General features: G+C 35.9%; 1 non-coding gene across 1 annotated transcript; it reads left to right on the top strand.

Moving 5' to 3' along the window:
- Positions 1-6,347: 6,347 nt before the first annotated feature.
- On the top strand, positions 6,348-6,415 carry LOC111551339. Its single transcript, XR_002734325.1, has one exon. It is a non-coding gene; the product is annotated as a small nucleolar RNA SNORD2 (small nucleolar RNA).
- Positions 6,416-17,680: the final 11,265 nt, after the last annotated feature.

The following is a 17,680-nucleotide window of genomic DNA, read 5'->3' as shown; positions in this document are numbered from 1 at the left end:
CCTACACTCCTTTGAACCAACATTTCCTTCTAGGTGTTCCATAAATGAATTACTTAAGTAAATCTTTGAAACACACTCTCCCTGTCATATTTGTAAGAAAGTCGTGTTTGTTTATTTTATTTTAACCTTTTAGAATCCATATTTTAGCCAGGCACAGTGGCTCACACCTCTAATCCCAGGACTCTGGGAGGCAGAGGCAGGAGGATTGCTTGAGTCCAGGAGTTCAAGACCAGACTGGGCAACACAGTGAGACTGTATCTCTAAAAAAAAAAAAAAAAAAAACAACAACAACAACAACAACAAAACAAAATTAGTAGGATGTGGTGGTGCATGCCTGTAGTCCCAAGTACTTGGGAGGCTGAGTTGGGAGAATCACTTGAGCCCAGGAGGTGGAGGCTGTGATGAGCCAACATCGTGCCGTGGTATTCCAGCCTGGGTGACAGAGCAAGAACCTGTCTCAAAGAATGATAATAAATTGCAAATAAAATGAAATAAAAGATAAATTCATATTTTAACAAGTTTTTCTTCACTTTGTTCTTCCCACTTTAGTAGAGATACATATGAAGCTGAAATTGCATATAATCTGCTACAGATTTCTATACTACTACTTCAAGGCTTAAATCTTTCTAATTACTTATTAAAACTTATTAGGTCTCTTTCTAATTACATTTTCCACTACTATTTACCTCAATTATCTTGAATATTTTCAGAGTCCTCAAAAATTTTAATTTCCAAACATTTCTCTTAGGTTTAATCCTGTGAATTGGCTTCCATCATCTATCACAATTATTAAGCTAAATTGGGTTTATAATAACATCTGTTCACCTTTCTCCATCATTATATCTTATTTTTAGCCATACTTACAAGTTTTTTAAACTCCCAGCTTATATAGGGTTTCCCTCAGAGATTTTTATTCTATTTTGTGAAAATTTTACTTTACACAGTTTTTTTGTTTTTGTTTTCTTGTTTGTTTATTTTTTGAGATGGGGTCTCACTCTGTCACCCAGGTTGGAGTGCAGTGGTGCGATCTGGGCTCACTGCAAGCTCCGCCTCCCTGGTTCAAGCCATTCTCCGGCCTCAGCCTCCCAAGTAGCTGGGACTACAGGCGCCTGTCACCACGCCTGGCTAATTTTTTGTATTTTTAGTAGAGACGGGGTTTCACTGTGTTAGTCAGGATGGTCTCGATCTCCTGACCTCGTGATCCGCCCGCCTCAGCCTTCCAAAGTGGCAGTTTTTTCTTTTTTTTTTTAAATGCAAATCTCTAAATCTACTTGGAATTTGTTCAAATGCATGAGGAGGACAAAACTGTGCTTTGATTATGTTATTTTTTTCTGTTTCGTTACTTATCCTAACACTAACTCTTGACAGTTCATCTTTTTCCCATAAATTTGAGTTGACAACTTTATTGTGTATTAAATTCTCAAATGCAGTTGGGCTATTTCTGAATTTTCTGTTCTGTTTCATTGGCCTATATGTGTTTTCATATGTAAATACCATATTCTTTTAGTGATGCTATACATTACAAAGAGAGACTAAATAAAAGGTAAGACATAATTTTATATGTTAATACGGTGATCTAAAGATCTGGGATGAACTCTTTCCTATCCTTACAAGAAGAAAAATGCTGAACAAATTGAAAATTTATGTTTTCTTAAAATGACCTGAAAGCTGATGTTGAAAGGCAAATTACTAATCCAAAGTTTGGCAAAAAACAAGTATCTTCAGGGAGGAAAAAAACACTCAAGTGTTTTCTTACTTAGAGCCAACCCAAATGGATGCCATAAAAGCCAGTAAGAAAATCTCCAACCCTGTGCTAATCAGAGCAGGGGGAAAGAGATTTGGCAAGATGAAAATTAAAGGAAAGCGATGGAACCTTTCCAAAGTATTCTTGATGAATAGTGAAGAGGTATTAAACATATCAGTAAAAGGAGGTTGTGGATTTTACAAAGAATAAATTAAAGACTTTCCTATTTATTCTCCAAAAGTAAAGATTCATCATTGACCTGGTTAACCCATTATCCTCCAACTATCTTGACAACATCAAGTAGGAGCAAAAAAGCCAAGACTAAGATATCTAAACAATAGTCAAAATTCTAAGTTTGTAAATTAGAGATTATTATAGGATGTTCATTTCTTGGGAAATAATAAGCAGGCTAGCTCCTGAATATCGAGTCACTATCAGATGTCAGGAGCAGCAGGCAAAAGATCTGGTATGTAGTAGTCAAGTAAGAGAACCAATGAATTAGTAGCAGGAAACCAATGCTTAGCTTAAGCTCCCACTATCTGGCTCTTTTCATATATTCTGTCAAGGTAGCATTACTCTGAATTGCCTGACCCCATATCATAGTGGAACAATAGTAATTGTTATATAACATAATAATTATAACTAAAATTAGGTGCATACTTAATGCATCATCAAGCACTCTTCTAAGTGCTACATCTATCTCTCACTTACCTTTGAATTATCCTATGAGGTGAGTACTATTATTAGCCCCATTTTTCTTATAAAGAAACTGAAAATGAGAGAGGAAAAATATACCACTTATTATGCTATATCTTAAATGCAGTTATCCTTTGGTATTTGTGGGTTCTGCATCCATAGATTCAACCAACTACAAATAAAAAATATTTGGAAAAAAATGGGACTACATTTTACAGGTAAAGACTTTTAAAAATTGATATTATTTTCTAAACAACACAGTATAACAGCTATTTACATAGCATTTGCAATGTATTAGGTATTATACACAATCTAGCCATGATTTAAAGTATGATGGAAAATGTGCATAGATTACATGCAGGTACTGTATCATTTGATATAAGGGATTTGAGCTTCCCTGGATTTTAATATCCACAGGGGCCCTGGAACCAATCCACCACAGATACTGAAGATGACTGTATTACTCTCTATTGTCACATACAAAGAAAAATGATTTAAATTGGCAGTTGGAGGCTAATTACAAATGTTTTGAAGAATATTGTGTGGTCCATAGTATGACAGGAGGGAAGTCTGACAACTAGCTGCCATGGACACCACGTGGTGCATCTTCTACTCTCCTCATTCTTTTATGTCAGAAACCAACTCACCCAGGGACAGTCAGGTGCTCAGTGATAGATTCACACTAGGCTGATGGATAATGCTTATTTATAGTCATCCCAGTTCACATATTTACAGAGCAGGATATGTGCTTTAAATGGGAAGAATGTCATAGTGCTTCCTAGAGGACTTCCTACCTCCAAATTAAGATAGCCATGATATCTATTAGTAATCAAAAATTTAGCTGATATGAGAGGACTGACAATGAAGACAAAGGATAACTGGATATATTTTAACTCAGACTATGGAGAAGCCTGAAGAAATATCTCTGCCATATACCTGTGGAAACATTTTGGTGAGCAATGTGGTCCTATCTCCTACATTCAACATTAAGCCCTATTCACTGTTGCCATCTACTTTTGTCCTGCTGAACTCCTTCATTATCTGTGTACATGCTTTAGATGGATTGATGGAAGTAAAACTGTCTATATTAAGCTGTTCCTTTACCATTGTCTATATGTTGATTTAATTAGTTTAACTCATAGAAGAGAATATTTTTCCATTATGGTAATTCACAATCTGCTATGTTCTGCTTACAGCAGGGATAATGGCAAAATACGGAAACATGCATATGAAAGTGAATTATTGAAAATCACTTTGAATAATTGTATTCAATAGGTACAAACCAGGGACTTTAAATCTGCATTTTTTAGTAAAGCACCATGCATACTTGTGTTTACTCTGTGGTACTTCAAAGGTTCTGCGGTTTCCAACTCTTCAGTTCTGAAGTACTGCTCTCATTTATTGAATTGTCTAATTATCACTATAATTGAGGGAAGTTAGGGCCAGACACAGTGTCTCATGCCTGTAATCCCAGCACCTAGGGAGGCCAAGGCAGGTGGATCACAAGATCAATAAATCGAGACCATCCTGGCTAATACAGTGAAACCCTGTCTCTACTAAAAATACAAAAAATAGCTGGACACAGTGGTGGGTGCCAGCTACTCGGGAGCTCGGGAGACTGAGGCAGGAGGATGGTGTGAACCCGGGAGACAGAGCTTGCAGTGAGCCGAGATCGCACTACTGCACTCCAGCCTGGACGACAGAGGGAAACCTCGTCTCAAAAAAAAAAAAAAAAAAAAAAAAAAGGAAGTTATTCCATTTACTCAAAAATTATCAGGACCAGATTATGGATTGCTTCAAGTTAGGAGTTACCAATCTCAGGTCAAGAATGGCCAAGTTTTTAGACCACAGTTTTCCACAAGGGAAAACTTGCAGTCCAACAAGCAAACTGTGTTTTGCTTTCATGTACTAACTACTCATAATGGACAGGAACCGTAAATAATGTGGTTATGTTTACAATGTAGGACTTAATGTTCAGATGTTCAAGCCATGTGGAAGGTCACAGTTTCAGTAATAGAAGTCAAAATCAGAGTTGTTTGGTCAAATTGAGTGGGGAAAGCAGATTACATGAGAGCTAGAAAAGGCAGTGGTTTTCACTCAGTACTAAAGCTGGCAGATTACTATTGATCCTACAGCAAGGACTGCCTACCTTATTATTTAAGCAGTCATAGTAAGTGACTGGATAAGAACTATTAGGTTGGTGCACAAGGAATGGCAAAACTGCAATTACTTTTTCACCAACCTACTATCTTGCTTTATTCCTTTCATTAGAGCAGAGATTTCTGGGTGGAGAAGATTGTCCTGTAAGTCTGCTTTATCTAGAAGATCTTCAGAGTTAAAGCAGATCATTTGGCATTCTCCTCAAATTTCTAGCTTCTACATTATCACATTCTTAGGAGACACAAGCAAGAATGCACTGTCTGATCAGTAACAATAATAATATCTTCTCTTTGAGCGAAATAATAGACACTGGAAACTCTAAAAGGTGGGAGGGTGAGCGGAATATGAGGGTTAAAAAACTAGCTATTGTGTACAATGTTCATTATTCAGGTAAAAGCCCAGATTTCACCACTATGCAGGTATCGATGCAACAAAACTGTGCTTGTAACCCCTAACTCTATTTTGAAAAATATCCTGTGAGCTCTTTTCTTATATGGGTCAGATTGTGAATCTTCAAAGTTTGTCTCTTCTCTGAACTTGTGACATTTATTTTTATGAAAAAAAAATAATATTTGGAAATTGTCAGCACTTTGATCTTAGATCATATTTTAAAAACTGTTTATAATAGAATTATTAATGAGCATGGACATATGAGAAAACATTTGATCAGGAGATTGATAACTATCAAAAACAGCATGACTCAAATGAGTTCTAAGTTTTCTTTGAGTCTAGTATCCTAAGATTTTAAGATTTAGGGCTTGTTTTCTTTATAGTCTCGTCCTTGTTAGGAAACTATATTTGCCACTTTTATGCACACCTTACCAAATGTAGGATCAAACAAGATGTTTGGTCTTCTCCTCTGTTTTCCACGTCTATTATTGACCAGACAACTCAATCAGGAGAAACAAAGCACCTTTGTTTCCAGCTGAGCTATTTTCTTTTTGATTACTTTGGTCCCGCAGACCTAAAACAAATCTTCCCTGCTTCTTATCAATTGTTTTGCTTTCTTTGTATTTGCTTCTTTACATTCTTGAATTGATTTCTTTTGTCTGTTAGGTGCATTCGGCTCTGATCTTTTATTCCTCACAAATATTTAAGTGTGCAACAACTATAAAAGGAAGAAGATAATTTATACCTATTTTCTATGTTTCAGAGTTTACCACCAGTCGTTCTCCAGCCGCATCAAACAGTCAAATAATCCACTTTGACTTCTAGGTTAGTATTGATAGTATTCAGAAAAATGGTGGTCCTTCTGAAGGTCTCTTGTTTCAGCTGAACAGTGAATCATGACTTAGTTTTCACTGCTCGTTTGACTTTTTGTTGACCACAAAGAAAGGGTGAATGTATTCTATTTGTTTAAGCTGAAATTTGAACTCTAACAAAGACAATATATGCTCAGATTCTGAGTCAAACCAGTAACTCATTCTAGCCCAGTGTTTCATCTTTAACATAAAAGTATTCTACAGTGAAGACTTAAATTTTCCTTATGACTTCATCAGAAATGGTCAGGAATTAACCCAAATATCAATGTTTGAGCAGATTTTTGATAAATACTAAATATTAATTCATTGTACTAATACAGCAACTGGTGTGCTATTGGAGAACTCAATATTATTTAAAGTTAAGATTATGAGCTCTGGTGCCAAATCACATGAGTCTAAATATGTGCTCTGCCTCTTACTGGTTTTGGATTTTGAGTAGCTTGCTTAAATTATCTCAGTGTATTGATTTCTAAAAAAAATCTATCTGATGAATTGATGACAGTCATCTTTGGGAGTGACCTGAAATGAAGAGAATACTCACTGCTGATCACTTTATTATTTGAGCATAATTCCTGTTCTAAATGGAAGTGACGTTTTGATGTGGGATTTGTAAATATGTACCATGTCTAAAAACAACAACAACAACAACAAAAACAAAAAACAAAAAAAGAAGACCTTTACCTCACAAGAGTAAGTGATATAATGTACATAAAGTATTTAGAATATTATAATGGTTTCCAACACATGCTAAGTACACAAAAAATTAAGTATTAAATTGTGTAGTGAAAAATATGCTAAGTATGTGTGATGGTTAATATTGACTGTCAGTTTGATTGGATTGAAGGATGTGAAGTATTGTTCCTGGGTTGTCTGTGAGGGTGTTGCCAAAGGAGATTAACATTTGAGTCAGTAGACTGGGAAAGGCAGACTCACTTTCAATCTGGGTGGGCACAATCTAATCAGTGCCAGTGTGGCCAGAATAAAAGCAGGCAGAAGAACATGGAAAGACTAGACTGGCTTAGTCTTCCAGCCTACATCTTTCTCCCATGCTGGATGCTTCCTGACCTTGACCATCAGACTCCAAGTTCTTCAGCTTTGAGATTCTTGGATCTTCAGCCACAAACTGAAGGCTGCATTTTCAGCTTCCCTGCTTTTAGGGTTTTGGGACTCAGACTGAATTCCTTGCTCCTCAGCTTTCAGATGGCCTATTGTGGAACCTCACCTTGTGATTGTGCAAGTCAATAATCCTTAATAAACTCATATATATATATATATATATATATATATATATATATATATCCTATTAGTTCTGTCACTCTAGAGAACCCTTACTAATAGTATGCATGAGAAATTAAACGTTCCTTCAAACATTAGTATACTGTCCAGAATTAAGAATCTACAGAGGGAAAATAAGCTTGTTTGAACCATTACATGTAGCATCAACGTGGTCGGCAGTCTTAGCTTATTATTATTACCCCTACGTATCTTACTCAGAAGGTTGTATTTTTTCCTCCCTCTTCTCGAAATAACTGTAATTAACGTGGATTTTATTCAAATTTAGTCGGGAAGACAAAGCAGCTTAAACTTCCCAATTAGCCAGTATTCCTCCCTTAGTACCTGTCAAGTCTTTAATATTGATTCCCTTCTCTATGAACAGTCCTCATCACCCTCTCTCCCTGTAATATTCTAGATGAGCAAGACTAAGATTTCATTCTTACTCTACAGGCATGCTCAGAAAATCAAAATGTGTTCAATTAGTTAGCTGTTCTCTTTTCTTCCACAAGTTAGACATATAACAGCCTCAGTTTAACAAATTGCATTACAACAAGGAAACAACTGATGTGGAAGAAAGAAATAAAGTGCTGTATGACTTCAGAAGTGGAATAATTCATTTCTGTTTGGAGATGTTGTGGGAGGGTTCATGGAGTCCATTATATGTGTATAGTAAAATACTAACTCAGCAAGCCTGGATTCTTTGAAATCTTCATATTCCAAAGAAAGGTCTGACCCTTAACTGGATCTAGAAGATAAGCCCTTAGAATATCTTCTCTTTGTTTATCTGGGGCTTTGGGCTAAGCCAGATTGTTAGCCAGGTTTATGGTAACAATGTGATGTATGGTGAAGACATTGGACCATACAGTACCATATCAGTTTGGAATCTGGAAAGGCTGAAGATTATGTAAATAAGTCAGCCATGGGGGCACACCATGTCTACACGCACCCTCTCTCCCACCCCACAATGAAACATTGGACACCAAGACTTGAATAAGCTTCCCTGGTTGGCAATACTGCAAGTATGTTATCACACATTATTGCTGAGAGAATTCAGTGTGATTCATACTACTCCCCTTGGAAAGAACAGCCAGAAACAAATAACAAGTCTCTCCTGGACTCTATCCATTATACGCTTTTCCTTTGCTGATTTTATGATATACCCATTCATTGTCATAAACCATAAATACGAGTATAACAGCTTTTCTGAGTTCCGTGAGTTTCTTTAGGGGACCTCTAAACCTGAGGGTGTTACTAGAGAACACTAAGAACAATATTTCGTTTGTATTTTCAGTTAGATTTTCAAAAATGAATACACTTTTGAAAACGTGGAAATGAGTGGGCAGACGATGGAAATAGACAGTAACAGGAACACAGGTTGCTTGAGATATAAAAAACTAGAAGAATGTGAAAAAAGAGGAACCCTACACCATATAGTGGGATCAATGAACAGTTCGGCCAAATGCTTTATTAAATGTTCTTTAAAAACAAGTCTATTACCTCAAGAAGCTTAGAGAGTGGTGAAAAGATAAGATTCAGCTAAATGAATAAATCAAGAATAATATGAGGCAAAGGATAAACACCAAATGGTCTGGGCTAAATAAGTTGGGAGGAGGGACTCTTGTGTGAAACAATATAATGTGAAAGAACTCTATGAAAGTCTCCAGTGGCCTAGATATATGCAGATGGACTACAGCCGGTAGTCGTGAGAACAGTGTTCCCAACCCCTATTTTAATGTGTAATAAAAATGAATTATATCATTACTAATTCAAGTGAATAAAACGCACAAAAATGTCTTTAGTGACTGTTTTCTCTGATATCACTATTTGAATTTAAAAGGTTAATTTGTAAAATAAATCAATTTTCATTATTAATGAACTCTGAATTTGCAAATATGTCTACTTACCAAAATTTATTGGCAACCTCAAAGTTAATACTCACAGTACTTTCAAGGTTTTTTGCAGATATGTGCAGAGCACTGAAAAATGTATGTCACCTGATGCACACAGTCCCACATGAGGTTGAACATAGTGATGCTTTGCCTTCTGGTTTTGCTTTCATACTGCAAACAATGTAATTTTCATAGTCTATTTAATATCATTTTTTTATTTTAATTCTTTTTTTTTTTTTTGGATGATTTTGCTGTTTAAGATGACCCGCAACTGTAGCACTAAGGTGCTGTCTGGTATTACTAAGTGAAAGAAGGCTGTAATATTGGTTTTGGAGAAAATATGGTATTGAATAAACTTCATTTAATCATGAGTGATAGTGCTGTTGTCCATTTTCAAGCAGAGTAAACAGGCAACCCACAGAGTGGGAGAAAATATTCACAATCTATACATCTGACAAAGGACTAATATCCAGAATCTACAACAAACTCAAACAAATTATCAAGAAAAAACAATTCCATCAGAAAGTGGGCAAAGAACAAGAATAGACAATTATTAAAGGAAGATATACAAATGGCCAAGAAACATGTTAAAACATCCTCAACATCACCAATTATCAGATAAATATAAATGAAAACCACAATGTGATACCACCTTACTCCTGCAAGAATGGCCATAATAAAAAAAAATCAATAAATAATAGATATTGGCGTGGATGCAAGGAACAGGGAACACTTCTACACTGCTGGTGGGAATGTAAACTAGTGCAACCACTATGGAAAATCATGTAGAGATCTCTTAAAAAACTAAAAGTAGGAACACCATTTGACCCAGCAATCCCATTATTACGTGTCTACCCAGAGGAAAAGAAGTCATTATACGAAAAAAAAATAATTTCACACTCATGTTATAGCTGCACAATTCGCAAATGCAAAAATGTGGAACCAACCCAAATGTCCATCAATCAATAAGTGGATACAGAAACTGTGATATATATACTACTCAGCCATAAAAAGGAATTAATGACATTCCGCAGCAACCTGGATGAGGTTGAAGACTATTATTCTAAGTGAATGAAAAACTATACTTTGTGTATTCCCACTCATAAGTGGGAGCTAAGCTATGAGGATGCAAAGGCATAAGTATGACACAATAGATTTTCTGGACTCAGTGGGCAGGGATGGGAAGGGGGTGAAGGATAAAAGATTACAAATTGGATGCAGTGAATACTGCTCGTGTGATGGGTGCACCAAAATCTCACAAATCACCACTAAAGAACTTACTCATTTAACCAAACACCACCTGTTCCCCAATAACCTATGGAAATTCACAAAATAAATAAATAAATAAATAAATAAATAAATAAAGACAACAGGAGTACTATGAAAAAAATATTAAATAAGTTATCTTTAAAAAGAAACCACGTAATACATAATATGCATTTATCAGTTGACAAAAATGTTATTTCAAGAGCCTCACAGGTATCTAACTCTGTATTTACATGGAAGCAATGGTTCAGTATTTGTTAATTGTGTTTGTGGTGACTTCGTAAAGCATAATTACTATGAATAACAATAAATAACTATAGTTAAAATATTGTCTTAGCAAAAGATTTTAAAGTAAACACAGGGGCTATGTTGCATCTTAACTCATGTCATTTCTTTTGTTGATACTATATAGAAATATAGGGATATGGAAAAGATCTTTTACAAATAAGTAAACATTTTTGCATTACAATTTACTGAAATATTCTTTACTTAAAGAAAATTTAGTTGCAACTTGAAAGCAACAAGGAAATGAGAAAAAATTATCTGTCCATGAAGAAATTATCTACAGAGATTAGTTGTGGCAAATTAAATAAGATAAGAAAGTCACATGGTAATTCTGAACTAGAGGTTGACTGTTAAACTAGAACTTTCTACCATTAATGGGAAGTCACAGTACTTTGTAAGTACTATAGAAATATTTGTAGGTACTGTATTTGTAAGTACAATAGAAATAGGAACTTCCTTACTTACAGTCTTTTTTTCTTTCTTCATTTAATTGAGCTTATTCTGTGTCTATGGAATTATATATTTCATTTTATTCAAAGTTGATCAATAATAATAAACTTCAAAACCTAAGCAGTCATGAAGGTAACCTAGAAGAGACAGGGACTACTGTCTTATCCTACAGCTATAGAGACTGGCCAACTGAAAAACATTTACACAGACTTAAGGAAGCAGTATAGCAGGGTGGTTAAGAGGACAAACTCTGAAGTCAGAATTCCTCCACTAAATCTTGACAGTTACTAGCTATATGGCCGTAAGAAAGCTGTTAATACTTTCTATGTCTTAGTTTCCTTTGTCAATTGATCTATTAGTAATATTTATTTTTGTGCCACTGTAAAACTTAAATTATATGTAAAGCGCTCAAAGTAGTGTCTTCTTTATAGCAAATATTCAGTATATTATCAATTATTACTATATACTCAGCTTAAGCCGACTATTTCTCAATGGCATGCAAGATCAACAGATTTCTTTAAATAATCAGGAATTATTTTTATAGGTTTTTTTGTTTGTTTGTTTGTTTGTTTTTTAGACAGAGTCTGGCTCTGTCACCCAGGCTGGAGTGCAGTGGCGCGATCTCCACTCACTGCAAGCTCTGCCTCTGTTCCCCGGCTTCACACCATTCTCCTGCCTCAGCCTCCCAAGTAGCTGGGACTACAGGCGCCCGCCCCTACTTCCGACTAATTTTTTGTATTTTGTTTAGTAGAGACGGGGTTTCACCGTGTTAGCCAGGATGGTCTCGATCTCCTGACCTCGTGATCCGCCCGCCTCGGCCTCCCAAAGTGTACAGGCCTGAGCCACCGCACCCAGCACAATTTTCAATATTTGAAAACATTGTGTAACCAATTATAATATATGGATCAGTTGGTCCACAAGCTAGTAGTTAGCAACTTTTTCATAGCTAAGTAGAAGATTCTTTCCAGATCAGTAACATTAGGCCTCTACTTAATTGTCTGGAATTTCACTTTGAGGATGAATGTATGGAGAAGATGTTTAATTATAATCATTTCATTGTATTTATTTAATAGAAATAATAAAATAAGTAGGAATTACTAGGAAGGTTCATTATCTGAAAGCCCCCCAATTTTTCTTTCCTGTGAACCAAGTCTAAAGACAGTTTATCTAAATAGTATGAGAGAGAAGTAACAACTCTGTAATATCCTTCTCCTTAAGGACACCATTGATATTAATTACCATTTTAAATACGTTAACATGCATTATTCTTTCTGGATAAAAGAAAATATTAGCAGATAGAAAACCAAAGATATTAAGTTACACTTTTTATTACTTTGACAAATTTTATTCATTGGATCAATAAAACAAACTTTTAAAGGTAACTTTTTAAAAGATACATTTAAAATTTAGTCTGAAATCCAAATCAAATGTTATACAAAGTAAAATATTGTTTTAAAATCATTTTTAAATTGTGATAAACAAGAAAGAGTATTACAATTAATTCACTCTAATTTTTCTAAAGCATCATTTATGTATGAGGAATATTACATCAACTCTTTAGTATAAAGAAATCTGTATCCATATCTCCAAGATTAACATTCTGGTATCCCCTCTGAAACTTCTATATGTCTAACATTTCTGCTTATCTAGGCACCAAGACCCTTGCCCAAGCTACAAATTAAACTATTCTTTTTCAGATGTAGGGGTCAAACACAAAAGAAACAAAAACTTTTTTACTTTTTTTTTTTTATAAATTGTGACTATTTAACCAGAGTAGAATTTCTAAAATGTTCTATTTACTATGATTGTAATTTCTAAAATGTTCATGAAATAAACAATATTTAATAAATAATTACTCTGCAGAATTTCCCAAGAGAATGGAGAAAGTATAAAGAAGGGTAAAGGGGGAATATGAAGCAAAACCTATTAAAGACCCATTCATATTCCCTAATAAAGAGGGAAGGTGATATTAATTTGGGAAAATATTGTGTCACACATACAGGGAGAGACAAAGAGAAAGGGAGAAAGAATTATTATGGCCAATAGCCAGTGCAAGAAATGAACTTTAGGCACTCGAAAATGTCATCAAGCTGTAAGAATAAAAAGTGTTACTGTTTTAATTTCCAAAGTACAGAAACTGAGAGTGGCCTCCCACGTTGAAGAAAGTATACTCCTAGACAAATGGTAATCTTATGAGTGTTTCTTTCATAATTGCGGTAATTCATATTTCATGTAAAAGATCTCATTTATGTTAAAAGATATTTTAAAGTGACAATTTCTTTTTGTTCTTAGTAAAAATAATGCTCGTTACAGAAATATAAACTAGAGTTTAAAATTTCTTTTATTCCTGGAGAATCTAGCAGATGACCAATACCTTACAAGAGATTAGTAACTGTAACTAACAGATTAGTAACAGATTAGTAACTGTTTGCATAAGCAAACCTCCTGATGTGGTTTGGCTGTGTCCCCTCCCAAATATCATCTTGAATCCCCATGTGTAGTGGGAGGGACCCAGTGGGAGGTAATTGAATCACGGAGGCAGGTCTTTCCCATGCTGTTCTCATGAAGGTGAGCGAGTATCATGAGATCTGATGGTTTTGTAAGGGGCAGGTTCCCTGCACAAGCTCTTTCTTTTCCTGCTGCCATCCATGTAAGACATGACTGGCTCCTCCTTGCCTTCTGCCATGATTGTGAGACCTCCACAGTCACGTAGAACTGTAAGTCTATTAAACCCTTTTTCCTGTATAAATTACCCAGTTTCCAGTTTGTCTTTATCAGCAGCCTGAAAACAGACTAACATACCTTCTTTTTTCAAGAATTGGCCTAAGACCAGTCATCTCCAACCTGACAAATCCTCCAGTTCTGAGGGTTGGAACAAAGCTATTCCCAGAGACATAAAGAGATTAAAAAAAAAAAAAAAAATCTTAACTTTTTTCTTGAAAATATGACCAAAGGCAAAGTTTACCCAAGTATGCCATTCAGATAAGGATTTCTTAATTCATCTGTCCTTTAGGTTTTCTCAAATATGGACTCATCTTTCTTTTGACTTTTTCTTAAAGACTCAAGACATAAAGTGATAAGAACAGACAGGAAGGTTAGTAAGAAGGCATTTTTTCACTGAGAACAGTTTTTAAATAAGATTAGCTAAAGTATTCCTAAAGGTTTCTGTTTCCTACAAAGCAAAACATAGTATGAGCTACAAAATAAAAAAAGAAATGAATTTGAGTTCAGACTGAATGAGGACTACCTCACTGTCATATTTAAACAGATGTCTAAGAAAGACCTCAGCACTAAGGAAATGACTCCCAAGCATGAGGATTAAGTCACCTCAGAGGACTATGCTTTTCTCAGTTGAGGACTTCAGCCATAGTAGCAAGGGTGTTTGTATTGGATATCAATGACATCTCCAGGTTTGTCAAAAAGCAAAATCTCAAAAGCCAGATCAACCAACCAACAAACAAAACAACAGCAACAACAATGTTGAATAAGCAAAGTTAAATTTATTAATCCTACTGCAGTACAAGAAAATCACCTGGATTTTGTTTTCTTAGTAGTGTTATACAGAAGTGAAACACCAAAGAAAATAATTTGTAAGATACTGGAACCTGGGTTTTGTGATTTTAAACAAAGTTTTGCAAGACAGAGAGTTGGTTGAAATTGTAGTTTATAACATAAAAGTTTTAGATTACTTGCCATAGTAAGCAAGGGTCTTGAAGCAATTATTGACAAGCAACCAATTTCTCCTATTAAATAAGCTATTTTAGTTGGTTCACAGTCTTATCTTTTAGAATAAAGCATTTTCTCAATCAAATAGCTAAGTTGACTTTGCTTATTCTCAATATTATTTAACCTATTAATTGGAAAGTATTCCTTGTTCCAATATTGTCCAGCATAGAGACAGGAAATTATGTTGGCTTCAGTTTTCAAATTGTACAGTTAGTGAGGGTAAACTTTGATTTTAGTCACAGAATTTTTTCCCAAAAAGTGCTTAAAAGATTAAACATTTTTCCCAAAGACCAAAGTATTACATTAATTTTCTGAATTCTAGGACAGTTTTTACATTTGTTTCTGCATTATTCAATAATTTTCATGGTAAATTATGTACTCAAAACTCACTCTATTGAGCCATTCACTCAGTATGGACAAATAATGTGGATATAAAAAAGCATACATGTGCAACATAAATATTTGGTCAAGAAATATACACTCGTCATTTCTTGAAAAAAATAAAATTCTAAAATATGATGAATATGCAAGCGACAAGAAGGAATAAGAATCACTTGCCCCACTGGATATTTAAATGGCTGTTAGATGTTGTATCAAGGTTGTTTTATTTTTCAGTCTGAGAAGTCTAAGAAGCGGAACTGAATTAGGTAAATAAACATCCACTCTCCAAAACACTCTTTTTCCAAGTGTTAGCCTATTTTTCTGTGATTTTCTGCCAAGCTATTCATGCTTTTATATGCAGTGCTCACAGCAAAGCATTCTTGTATACATTCCTTTTTATACAAAAGCTTTTACCTGGCACTTGGAAAACATTTGATGTTTATGTGCAGAATAGTGATCGATTGTCTTATTGCACCTGCAAGTTTGTAACTCACTTCAGAGTTTTCTGCTGATGTTGTAGATAACAAGAATATCTCTTGAGTACTTTACAACTTGTTTTAAAATCCTGAGATTAAATTTAGAGAATGAGTATTTACTTTATATAAATGTATTTGTTTCCCTAAATGTGAGGAATAAAAAGCTGTATGGATACATAAAAGTTATTATCTAAGTATTTAAATAATTATACTAAAAGAAAGGAGAGAAGTTTCTAATGTAAATTTGGGGTATCATATTTCAGTGACGTGAAAAGAGAGGAATTACATTTTTTTTCCTCAGCATGGCAGATTGGAAACACTGTGAGTATGCCTCTCCCACTTGGCAATACAAAATAACGTGTAGGGGCTCATGCTGTGAACTCGTTTTTCAAGAAGCAACACAGGAACTTAGTGGGAAAACTGAAAGAAACCACAGTCCTTTTGAAGGAAGTGGCAGGCTGCAGTTTACACTGTGAGACAAGTGGAATACTGTAAGTCCCCAGAGCATAAGAGGAGAAATGGGATATGCACTCCCTCTGGGATATGCACTCCCACTGGGGAACTTGGCAATCCAGGCCAACAGGGAAGGCCTTAACCCCACCCAGCATTGGAACCGATTTAATGAGCAGTAGGGAGTGTATGAGAAGGAACAACATCGGGCCATGCTTTGCTCTCCCAGACTCCAGCAAGGATGGAAGGTAGCCAGCCATTCCTGATCCTACCTCACAGGGGACCTCATGGAAGGCGGCTAACTCAGGATTGAGAGAAGCTCACAACTGAGATGCGTGATATAATCTCAAGCAGGGACAAACTCACTTAGCCAGAACCGAGCGATGAGTGGGAAGTATGTTGTAGCCACAGACACAGGAGCTGGATGCCCTGCTTTGTGAGGGGACCACAAAGGTCATGGCCTCAAAGCCACAGTTTCTGTCTCAGTGGGAAAGGAATATGGCCCAGGTCAGTATTAAGTTCTGGGCACAGACTGCCTTGAAACCTAGCTGGCTGTTGCTAGTGGAACACTGTGTGTGTCAGACGTGCCTTGCCAAGTGCATGGAAGCTTGATGGAGCTTACTGCCACCTGCTACTCTCCACTCCCCATATGGACTCTTCTATGCATGAGGGGCAGCTGCACTCCTTCCTGTGGCTAGAAGACTGCCCTTTGATTCCCACTGGGGCTGCTGCTTGTACCAGCACATGGGCATTCAGAGCATGAACTTGCCTGACTCAGCCCCGGTTGACTTTACCTCTTCATTCGTCCTGGTAACTTACTTAACATGAAGGGCAGAAACTTTGGGGAGTTCTATGGTCCTGTCCATTGCCTGAGAGAGCAGAGTACCTCCCTGAGGTAGCATAAGGCGACACAAATCTTCCTGCTACTACCACAGTTGGCGTTCTTTTGCAAGGGCCATTTCTTGTCTGGGGACCAGCTGACACAGTCCATTGCAGCATCCACAGGCACAATAACAAAATGCCAAGGAAGGAGAAAATTTGTGTGTGACCTCAGCTATCATCATTGCCTGCATCACGCTGGCTAACCAGGAGGTCCAGAGTCTGTCTACATGACCGGTTCTTAACTACTACAACTGGCATTGGATAAAGTCCACAAACTAAGGCTATTTATACCTGAAGAATCTCAGAGTCTATGTCACTCCCTTGCCATCAGAACTGGTGCTGGTACCTGCTGCTGGGAGACTTGAGTACAGGTCACATACATCCTCAAGAGTTGACAAAGTAAATGTGTTGTGTATGTGTGGGTAAATAAAAAATATATATACTGTATATGTATATATGTGTATTATATATAATGTATGCATATTATATACATATGCATTACATATATTCAATATATATTCATATATATTCGTATTTCTTATTTATATATTATATACAGGAATACTGCTCAGCCATAAGAAAGAACAAAATAATCTCTTTTTAAAATCTTTTGCAGCAACCTGGATGTAGCTGGAGGCCATTATTTTGAATGAAGTTACTCAGGAATGGAAACCCACATACTGTATGTTCTCACGTTCTCACTTACGTAAGTAGGAGCTAAACTGGGTACACAAAGGC

Source organism: Piliocolobus tephrosceles, chromosome 9 (genome assembly GCF_002776525.5).
Source record: "Piliocolobus tephrosceles isolate RC106 chromosome 9, ASM277652v3, whole genome shotgun sequence".
In the NCBI taxonomy this organism is placed as follows: domain Eukaryota; kingdom Metazoa; phylum Chordata; class Mammalia; order Primates; family Cercopithecidae; genus Piliocolobus; species Piliocolobus tephrosceles.
This window is presented reverse-complemented; position numbering and strand designations above follow the sequence as displayed.